This window comes from Gadus chalcogrammus, chromosome 9 (genome assembly GCF_026213295.1).
Source record: "Gadus chalcogrammus isolate NIFS_2021 chromosome 9, NIFS_Gcha_1.0, whole genome shotgun sequence".
NCBI classification, from domain to species: domain Eukaryota; kingdom Metazoa; phylum Chordata; class Actinopteri; order Gadiformes; family Gadidae; genus Gadus; species Gadus chalcogrammus.
In genome coordinates, this window is record NC_079420.1 from 6285900 (window position 1) to 6295899 (window position 10000).

At 49.0% G+C, this 10000-nt stretch overlaps 1 protein-coding gene across 1 annotated transcript in view; it reads left to right on the forward strand.

Moving 5' to 3' along the window:
• Positions 1-10000, forward strand: part of LOC130389074 (plexin-B2-like) — a 93893-nt gene that overhangs the window by 21738 nt on the left and 62155 nt on the right. Inside the window, exon 2 of the mRNA XM_056598738.1 lies at positions 2787-3048. The gene's annotated coding sequence lies outside the window, so the exon portion shown is untranslated. The remainder of the gene's footprint in view (positions 1-2786; positions 3049-10000) is intronic.

Genomic DNA, 10000 nt, shown 5'->3' on the forward strand with positions numbered 1-10000 from the left:
CCCCCCCCCGCTGCCGCCCCCCCCCCCCTCATAATCTGCTGCAGTGTGAATTTTTTCCTGCGCAATTTAGTTTTCTCTTCCCCTCGAATCCACACAGTGAATTGGCCCATCGATCTGTCCTCGTGGGGTTGTTTTAAATAAAGGTCCGGTGTCCCCTCTCCACCAGAGCATGCAGGGCCTCTGACAGCCTTGATTGCCCCGCTGATGGGACGACACACAAACACTGCTATGGCGTGAGCGAAAGGGAGGCCGTAATCGGAGAAGGGAGTGGAGAACGTGTGTGTGTGTGTGTGTGTGTCAGTGTGTGTGTGTGTGTGTGTGTCAATGCGATTGTGTGTGTGTGTGTGTTTGTGTGTGTGCGATGAAAATGCTGGTCACTCTCTGAAGAGTGGTTCTTAGGTTACCATAGCATAGTCTGACGCAAGTCCCGTGTGGCACTGGCAACACACATAGGCGCACAGGCACACAAACACACGCGCACGCACGCACGCGCACACACACACACACACTCACACACACACACACACACACACACACACACACACACACACACACACACACACACACACACACACACACACACACACACACACACACACACACACACAGCCAAAAGGCCGCCTGTATGAATGCATTGCGTGGCCCCGCCCGCTTCTGCCACCCTTCTAAAACCATCTTGTCCAGTCCTTTCCTCCATGTTCAAATAAAATGCGTTTGTGTGTTCTGCACATCACGTTGGGTGGGCCTTACCTGTACTCCAGTGTGAGCGGGGGGCTTTGATCTGTTTCTCTTCATGCAAGACCGGCGCTGTCGGCGTGGGATTTAGGATGAAAAAGGACTGAATACAAATATCTCTCTCCCTCCATCTCTGACTCTCCGTCTCTCTCTATCGTTCTCTTACGCCCTCTCTCTCTCTCTCGCTCTCTCTCTCTCTCTCGCCGCCTCTTTCTCTCTCTCAATCTCTCACCCCCTCTCTCTTCATCTTTCTCGCCCTCTCTCTCTCTCGCCCTATCTCTTGCCCTCTCTCTCTCTCTCGCTCTCGCTCTCGCTCTCCCTCGCCATCTCCCTTTCGCCCTCTCTCTCTCTCTCTCTCTCCCTCTCTCGCCCTGTCTCTTTCGCCCCCTCTCTCTCTTGCTCTCCCTCTCCCTCTCTCCCTCTCCCTCTCTCTCTCTCTCTCTCTCTCTCTCTCTCTCTCTCTCTCTCGCCCTCTCTCTCTCTTTCCCTCTCCTACCCTCCTCTCTCTCGCCCCCCCCCCCCTCTCGCCCTCTCCCCCCTAACTACCCTCTCCCACGCACTCACACAAGCTCATTCTGCTCTAGCTTGCTGTGATCTCCCCTCTGATCCGCCAATGTCTTCTGGGGTCATGAAGGAGCAGATTTCTGGGGCTGGTAATTGCAGGGCTGCCGGCCACCACACCTGTTGCTGTCAGCCAGGGCAGTGTGGGAGAGGGGGGGAGGTGCCCTGCCCTCTTGCCCTGCTTATCCACCCCTCCTCCTCTCCCTCTTTTTTTTCTGTGTCTCTCGTTCTTTCACTTCCCTTTCTCATTCTTGCTTCCTCTTTGGTTCGGTTCATTGCTGTGTGTATTCTTTACTCTCTTTTCTCTCTCTCTCTGTCTTTCTGTCTCTCCTGCTCTTGCTCTCTCTCCGACTCGCTCAGGCGCCCTCTCTCTTTCTCTCTCTCTCTCTCTCTCGCACGCTCTCGCTCTCTCCCTCTCTCTCTTTCTCTCTCTCTTTCTCTCTCTCTCGCACGCTCTCTCTCTCTCTCTTTCTCTCTCTCTCGCTCTCTCTCTCTCTCTCTCTCTCTCTCTCTCTCTCTCTCTCTCTCGCTCTCGCTCTCGCTCTCGCTCTCTCTTGCTCTCTCTCTCCCTCTCTCTCCCTCTCTCTCTCTCTCTCTCTCTCTCTCTCTCTCTCTCTCGCTCTCTCTTGCTCTCTCTCCCTCTCTCTCCCTCTATTTCTTTCTCTCTCTCATTGTCTGTTTAAAAAAGTTTGAAGGAAACTATCTTCATTATTAGTTAAATATATGGAAAACACTTGATTAAAAAGGTTTGTTGTAAAAAAATAACTGGCTGTTTATTTTAGCAGAAAACAGAAATTAGAAAAGTAAAGGGACAGAGTTACTGTGCACCTAGATAAACCAACCATGGCTTGTAATGTCTAATCGCACTCCCACCTGTTGGTAAAATAGGGCCCCTTTATTGCTTTCGGAAATGGAGGATAAAGCTGGAGTTAACATATGATGTACTAATTCATTAAATAGATCTTCTTAAAAACATATGGGCGATTGGAGGCTCTCTCTTTTGGCTTTTTTGTATTATTAAGTAACCATCTGTAGTTTTCTCTGGGCAGGTTTGAATACTGAAGGAATGTGAACCAAAAGTTGGCACGGTTTTCCCAAAGTGTTAAAAATCCTACTCTCTCTGTGTTTATGTGTGGGTTTGTGTGTGTGGGTGTCTGTCTTTTTGAGTTACGTGCGTGTGTGTATTTGAGTGTGTAGTTTAGAGTTGTGTGCGTGTGTTTTGGAGTTGTGTGTGTGTGTGTGTGTGTGTGTGTGTGTGTGTGTGTGTGTGTGTGTGTGTGTGTGTGTGTGTGTGTGTGTGTGTGTGTGTGTGTGTGTGTGTGTGTGTGTGTGTGAGTGTGTGTGTGAATCCAACACACTCCATTTGGCGATCACTGACGTTTACCCCCCCCCCCTTCTTCTCCCCTATCTATCCATCCCTCCCCTTTCTTCCTCCCTCTCCTCCCTCTCCTCCCTCTCCTCCCTCTCCTCCCCGTCCTCTCTGTCTCCAGAGCCGGGCCCTTAATGAAGCAGAGGGTCAGCGACAGTGTGCGGCTAATTGGCCAAGTGTGCCCGGGGCTCCGGCTGCCTGCCTTTGAAGTGTCCAGCGAGGCCCCGCCGCGCCAGCCCAACTGTTCCCGCACCTCCTCCTCCGCCGCCGCCGCCGCCGCCGCCGCCACCACCGCCACGCGGCTCCGTCTCACTCCAGCAGCCCAGACAGCCACAGCACCTCCAGCCCTCGCTCCCTAGTGAGTGCCGCTTCCCTTTTCCCCGGTGGGTTCACCTTTTAGTGTTGACTCTGTGTTGCTTCCACTTAATTTTTGCAGGTCTTTTGCTATTTTTGCGTGATATTTTTCTGTCTATCACGCTCGTTTTCGTTCTCGTTCTCGCTCTCGCGCTCTCTCTCTCTCTCTCTTGCTCTCTCTCTCTCTCACTCTCTCTCTCTTTTGCCCTCTCTCTCTCTCTCTCGCCCTCTCTCGCTCTCTCCCGCTCTCTCTCTCTCTCTCTTGCTCTCTCTCTCTCTCACTCTCTCTCTCTTTTGCCCTCTCTCTCTCTCTCTCGCCCTCTCTCGCTCTCTCCTGCTCTCTCTCACGCACTCTCTCGCTCTCGCTCTCTCTCTCTTGCTCTCGCTCTCTCTGTCTCTCTCTCTCTCTCTCGCTCTCTCTCGCTCTCTTTCTCGCTCTCGCTCTCCCTCTCTTTCTCTCTCTCTCTCTCGCTCTCCCTCTCTTTCTCTCTCTCTCTCTCTCTCTCTCTCTCTCTCTCTCTCTCTCTCTCTCTCTCTCTCTCTCTCTCTCTCTCTCTATCTCGCGCGCTCTCGCTCTCGCTCTCTCCCTCTCTTTCTCGCTCCCGAGCTCGCGCTCGCTCTGGATCTCTCTAGCTCACGCTCCCTCTTGCTCTCAATCTCTCTCGCGTTCTCGATGTGTGTCTCATTGCGTCTGTATGAAATATTTATGCCGGTACGTTAATTCTCACACTTCCCCATCCCAAAAAATTTTCTCGCTCTCTGTGGCTTCATTCCAACGCGCTCACACCCTCTCCTCTTCCTCTCCACTCACTATGGTGTGATTTGGGCGATGTCCATGGTTCCCCCATTGGAATGCATCCAGGAAAAAACTAGTTTCAGCCATATTTCCTGGCTGCCTCTCCACGAGAGCGGCCCCTGTGCTGGCCAATCTGTCGGGTTCGAACAGTGGGAGGCTGCAGGGACGAGAAAGGAACAACTTGGGCTAGAGCTTTTTAATTAGCAGTGCCTCCACTTTCTACTCGTTAAGGTACCTTTGGCTCCCATTGTTTGGCTGTCACCACCTCGGTAGATACGGGGGAGCTGTGCTAAGCTCCAGGGGTGTGTCTATGTGTGTATGTGTGTGCGCGTGCGCGTGTGGCAAGCTTTTCTGTTACCTAGGAGATATGGATGGCCTGTCAGTTACCTGAGAACTGCAAAACCACTCAAGTGTCACACGCTACTGAACCCAATAAGTGGCCATTTCGTTATCATATTCCGAGATTTTTCTGACAGAGTTTGAGATGGTTGAAGCGTTTATGAGTAGGCTGTGAAGCCTTGGCCTGGGGTCATCCTGGACTATTTAATCTTTGCTTAAGTATCTTCTGCATTCCACCTGAATGAGCCTGGACTGCTGCACTTTTGAGAGATGACCTTGGTCATCCATCCACAAGTGGAGAAACGTCGAACACTGATTGTCCCCTGGAATGCGAAATAGTTTCAAGTGGATTTGAGTATTTTTTATCAATCGTGGATTGACATATTTTGGTTTGAAGCCACAGTTTTAAAACAAATAGGAAAGGAAAGGAAGGAAACTGATTTGCGGTAGGCCAATGGCAGTTAGCAAAAAAGCGTGGTTGTGAACAGTTTGTCACAAGTGGTGCTCTTAGACGCACTTTACTGTTGATTGCAATTCACAAAGGGAACCATCTAAGGAAGTGGCTGCATACGGTTTAACAAATGACATTTCTGTTTCCGTCGTATGACACCTTGCGCGAGTGTGTGTGTGTATCCGGGGACCTCTGACTGTGAACAAACTTTCCAGATTTTTCTAGAGCCAAAGCATCCATAACGACTCAAGACTTGCTATTTTCCTTGCGGGACGTAGGGATCCATCTGTGGCGGGCTCAGCCTGCCAGACAAACTGTGTGTGCATGTGTGTGTGTGACTGTGTGTGTGTCTGTTTGTGTCTCCCTCTCTATCTCCCTTTCTCATTCAATCTTCATCTCTGTAATCAGTTGTTTGCTTAGGTCAGATCCCCTGTGCTCTGCTTTCCACCATCACATATTGCCTTTGGTCCTGTTGCCTGTCTGCTTCATTACCTGCCTTCAAGCCTGCCCGACTGTCTGCCTTTTTGTCTGCCTGTCTGTCTGTTTGTTTGCCTGTCTGTCTGCCCGCCATCTGGTGCTATAAGAGATTTCCGTTGTTTGTAATGTAGGCTACCCCAGGTGGCTCCTCAGCCAGCTCTGAATTAATAGAGGCTTGTATAGATGGTCGAAGAGGCACTCTCTGCAGGACGTGCGCTGTGTGCGTCTGTAACATTTTTACCCCCCCAAAAACGCGTCAGCCATAAAAAATGCAGTGCTTTATTTTTGTGTTATTCTTTTCCTCTGTTCTGTTTTGCACCTCTCTTCCTCTTCCCTCCCCTCCGCTTCTCCCGCGGCTCCCAGAGGACAGTGTAAATGTCATGGTAATGACATGCTTCCCGCTATCCCACTAGGATTAGGACGTGTCAATCATTCCCGCCGTCGGGGATTTGCCTTGGCAGCACCCAGGAGCAGAGAGGTGTTGCGGGGGTGGGCGAGGTATCAAGGTCTCTGGATGCACCGAGCCGAACCAAAGCGGGCACCTTTTTTCTTTGCTGCCTTTTTGTTTTGGAGAGGTTTACGTAAAGGGAGAGCGGACTCTCTTTGATATCCCGTGGCCGTGCGCACACATGCACACACGCACACACACACACACACGCACAAACACTTATACGTATACAGACACACACGTTAATGTACACGTACATGAACAGGTACACACACTCACACACATACATATGTATGCGCACAAACATGCACGTACACATACACATGCAAGTACACATACACATATGTACATCTACACACACATACACATATACACATACATACATACATACATACACACGCACATACACACACATGCACAAACACACACGAACACACACACATATATGCACACACACACAATCACACATACACACAAACACACACACTCACACACACACACACACACAACCGCTCTTTGTGCAACATTGAACTTTGCTTTGAGTTGTGTTCAAGCAACACCGGTCCTTTGATTGCTTGTTAGTGTGGTATTTAGGCAGTTCTGCTGCATATGCCCTACATGTAAAAAATTCAAACAGAGGGACAATTAAGGACAATAGTTTGTAAATTATATGGTTTGCACTACTTTCAATGCTTATCGAATATTTTTACCTTTCAAATGGGACATATTATACCACCAGGTGTGAGTGTGATTAGCACACCTGGTGGTATAGTATGTCCCCTTTAAATACTTTTGAGTGTTTTCGCTATGTTTCTGAATGTGCAAGCACTGAACCGAAGGTGAGTTGGTATTTGCACCTCTTGTCGTTTAACATTCCAAGGGGAAAGCCAGTGCAGTGTGATATCTTTCCAAAAGGCTTTGTGTCTTCTTTTCATATATATTGCCGCCCGTGGCCATGCCTTAAACAGTGACACTTTTGAAGTTGATTCAGGTGAATAACGGAGAGGAGAGCAGTGCAGTCCAACATCAAACATTTCTCCCTCTTTTATATTATTCAAAACTGGTCTGAATTTCACCATGCATCCCCAAAGACGAGGCTGAATAATTCATTTTTAGCCCCTCCACTAAATCAAAGGACTGATCACCAATTTTCAATGTCTGTGATCTCTGGAAATTAAGCCTCTCAAAACAGGCCATTGTTGTATTATCCGTGGTGAGTGGACTAAACAGCATCAAGCGGTTGGAATCAGGAGGATCAGGAGGGCGAACAGACAAAAACACAGTGACGTGTTTATCTTGGATTGAAAAGCACGCGTGCCTGTTCATTTTGTTTTCTGTCTGGTTTTGGGCCGCGCTTCTATTTTTCTTTCCCCGCTCCCCCCGGTAAATAGAATCGTTTAATCCCGAACCATCAGAAATCCATCACAATCGAGGAATCTTTCCAAGCGATGTATTGTATGACAAACAGAAGCCCTTAGGAACGCCAGAAAACCCATCGAAATCGGTTCCCTCCGAATCCGTCCGTCAACAACTTATTCGATAACCACAAGCTAACACACACACGTACACGCACACAGGCACACACACGCACACACACACACACGCACACACACAGTTCCACACCTCTAAAACTCTTCATTTTTCCCGATTAACACAACAAGGTCGCTTTTGTTTGCTCAGCTCCCCAAAAAATATTTCCAAAACACTTTTGTTCTTTCCTCCTCTCACCCTCCCTCCCTCCTTCCCTCTGTCCCTCTCCTTCCAAGTCAACGTGACTCCCCCCCTAGCCCTCCAGCACTCCCTCGCCCCCTCGCGAGGATCCAAGCTGTCGAGACTGGCTGGCCCGCGTCTCTCTTGCCAGGGCTCGGTTGGAGCAGATCCGGCCTGCGGCCCGTAGCCATCTCTCCAACCCTCCGGCTCTCGCAAAAACAACGTCTGCCCCGTGCAACTGTCGCCCTCGACGCTCTGCACGGCGGGGATGGGGGGGGGGGGGGGGGGGCACGGGGGGGGCGCGGGGGGGGGGCGCGGCAGCCTGTCGTAGAGAGCGTTTGATGGCGGGGCCTTGAGAGCTCAGAGTGGCTCAAGCCTGTCGTTTCGCTCGTCCTCGGCTGAATTTAAGTGAGGGGGTGAATACAATAAAGCGCGCTGCCAGTTCCAGATTGGTCAGAACCCAAATACCAATAAGCTCTGAGGATAAACGGCTCTGATACCGTCGAATTGGCGTCCGTTCGCTTGCCCTAAAAATAGGCATGTTTTTATTTTTTTTAAATGACCAAGGATTTAAAAAGACCCATTCCCTGTCTGGCCCCAAGATAATCACGCGAAAGGCGATTATGTCCCTGATTATCTTGGGCGGACTATTGGTAGACCAAGAGTTCCTTCCTTTAGCATCTGATTTCCCATGACTATATGCGTAGGGATGGGGTTGTCTGGTTTTTGCTCAGTAGTGTGTTTGTGTGTGTGTGTGTGTGTGTGTGTGTGTGTGTGTGTGTGTGTGTGTGTGTGTGTGTGTGTGTGTGTGTGTGTGTGTGTGTGTGTGTGTGTGTGTGTGTGTGTGTGTGTGTGTGTGTGTGTGTGTGCGTGCGATAGATTAATCTGTAAATGTGATGGCGTGCTATTAAGACGGACACAAATGTGTCTACACACTTGAGATGCACTATTGACAAATTTACGCTCCAGCATAAATACGTCTAAAAACAAATTGACTGCTGGAAAGAACGAAAGCATATGGCTTCATTACGGGAAGAGTGCGGCAGCGCGCTTATCGTAGTTTGACATTGAACATTAACTATCAATTTAGAACAGTAAATTAGGATAGAATTGCCTGCGTGCTTGGCAGGTTTTCGTATGCCTCAACAATAAAGCCATTAAATGATGCTTCTAGTTCTAACCTCGCATCCACTAACGGTTCCATCATGAATAGTGAGTGTAGCGGTGATCTAAGAATCTGTACCTTGTGAAGACCCCAGCCCAGACCTTACTAACTCCATACAGACTTCTCTTGCAGTTGAACCATAGACTGTAAAAAAAACTATGGATGTTGCCACCTTGACGTCACACATTGGTTTACACACAACTGGTGTAAAGCCTTGGATTTAATGTCACAGGTGGCGCCATTGAATGAGATTCTTGAAGGCCACAGCGTAAACAATCCATATAGATTGCCAGTTGAGGGCAGTGATTTAATGGCCGCCTCACTGTAGTCTATGGCCGAAACTCATTCATATTAAATCCTTAATAACTGTTGAAGGGAATAGAGCAGGTGAATTGGACCTCACAAAATTAATAATATGGAGATGAACTGGCGACCGATATTCAAACCGAACGAAGAAAAAAAGAATAAAATCTGTGATATGAGCACAAATTCAAAATCCTCCCATTGACAGAATGGAAGGAACATCATAAGGCACATTTAATTGTGCCTACCTATTATAAATAGGTGTGTGTGTGTGTGTGTGTGTGTGTGGGTGTGTGTGTGTGTGTGTGTGTGTGTGTGTGTGTGTGTGTGTGTGTGTGTGTGTGTGTGTGTGTGTGTGTGTGTGTGTGTGTGTGTGTGTGTGTGTGCATGTGCATGTGCGTGCGTGTGTTTTGTGTGTGTGCGTGTGTGTGTGTGTGTGTGTGTGTGAGGCAATTGGCTTGATTTGTAGTGCTTAAACATATAGTAAATATGGAAACCACAAAGTGTGGATAAGCACAGGTCTGCGGAAAGCGACAACCACATAATGCTGAATGGCGGTCCTCTCAATAAGATATTTTTCTTCTTTTTACACAACCTTTGTGGAGATTATTGATAAGGAGTATTGATGGGTGACATTGACAAAGTCATAATCGTTTCCCATCCCATGGTGGAGACATACTTTGTGGCTTGATACGGTCATTAGGCAGCCATGCACGGACTCATGAGAAAGTGTGTGTGTGTGTGTGTGTGTACGCGTGTGTGTTTGTGCACGGCATGTTCCGAGAGATTCTGGGACACCATTAGCCCTGTGTGAATCCAACTGGCTCACGTCAGGCTTGGTTTATTTCAGTATTTAATTTTAACATTGGACATTAAGGCGAAGTCGTCCGGCTTTCATGGCAAACACGGCAATGAAAACCATTTCTGCGATTGGCTGTGTGTGTGTGTGTGTGTGTGTGTGTGTGTGTGTGTGTGTGTGTGTGTGTGTGTGTGTGTGTGTGTGTGTGTGTGTGTGTGTGTGTGTGTGTGTGTGTGTGTGTGTGTGTGTGTGTGTGTGTGTGTGTGTGGGGAGGAAAAGGTCAAGCCATCGCTTGGCAGGACACTGCCAGCTGTCTCCCCTTGTACGGAGAGAGAGCAGCGTTGAGTGTGCCGTGTTTATCGCCCAGACACCCTGGCTTTTTTTGCGATCTCCGCCGATGACGACGTGAGACTTTTTCTCCCCGAATGGTGCTTTACGGTTAATTGTCCATCTGTGGCCCCTAGGGAGGGCCATCGCGGGCCCTGTTGGTCTC